The sequence below is a fragment of the Myotis davidii genome, unplaced genomic scaffold (assembly GCF_000327345.1).
Source record: "Myotis davidii unplaced genomic scaffold, ASM32734v1 scaffold78, whole genome shotgun sequence".
Taxonomy (NCBI): domain Eukaryota; kingdom Metazoa; phylum Chordata; class Mammalia; order Chiroptera; family Vespertilionidae; genus Myotis; species Myotis davidii.
Genome location: NW_006290305.1, coordinates 3,806,570 through 3,807,692, shown reverse-complemented (window position 1 = coordinate 3,807,692; position 1,123 = coordinate 3,806,570).

Genomic DNA, 1,123 nt, shown 5'->3' with positions numbered 1-1,123 from the left:
TATATAAACATACACAGATTATCACATTAATTATAAAACTTCTAGCCTCACAAAGCATGATCACCATGGGGTTGACTTACTTTGTCAATATGAAATACTGTTTTCTTCATCTACCCAGGGTAAGTCATCTAACTTACCAACTTGTCCCAATTCAGGGGAACACATTTGCCATCTTGGACAGGCCAAACGTTTTGAGCCTATCAGAGACTAAGATGCAGCCTTGGTTGCTAAATACTTGTAGGATGGTTCGCACATGACACAGATGAGCCAACTTGGCCTTTCCTTTGGTTCTTGTACTGTGTCAACAGAGGGCAGCAAGCCTGTACCTTTGGCTCAGGGTTTAGTTTCACAACACTGTGGACCACACACCCTTTCGGCATTTTTAGAACGATCCTGTGCAGCTTCGAGGGTGTTTTGTGTTTTTTTTTTTATAACCTCTTTCAACATTTTGTAGTCTGATTTGAGTAAATAGAGTTCTGTACCTCTAGCTAGTTTGGAGGTCATTTATTTTTCTACTTGATTTGAAGTGTTACCTTTGGTTTCTGCATCTTTTCATATTTCATAGATTTGGCCATGATTCAGTAGCCTCTGTATCGATAAACTCATAATTCATTAGGCATTATTTCAATAAACTTAATGAAACAACTACGACTGCAGATGATAATGGAATCTGGATTATAGGAAAGGCATGACTTCCTAAAAAGCCAGTCAGTCAGGAAGGCCCGGATCATGCTGTAGTAACAACAACCTGAGAATCCTCTGTATTTTAAACCCATAAAGGATCATTTTTACTCCTGCTCCATGTGCATTACAGGTCGGCCGAGGGCTCTGCTCCCTGCCTGCCACTCTCAGGGCCGGACCAGGGAGCATTACAGATCGCAGTGGCAAGGCCAAGGGAGCTCGCATATCCTGCCAGCTATAAGCAGTCCATCCCCAAAGTGACACACTGACTTCCACTCACCCGCCAAGTCTACTCAGGCCTTAAAGCACTTGTGGTCAATTATGTTATTTTTTGGTGACTTTTTCTAATACTCATTATAGGATTTTTAATAGGAAATAAGTTCAAATAAACATACGGAGTGGTTTCACACATATCATCACGTGTAGCCCCGACAAGCATTCT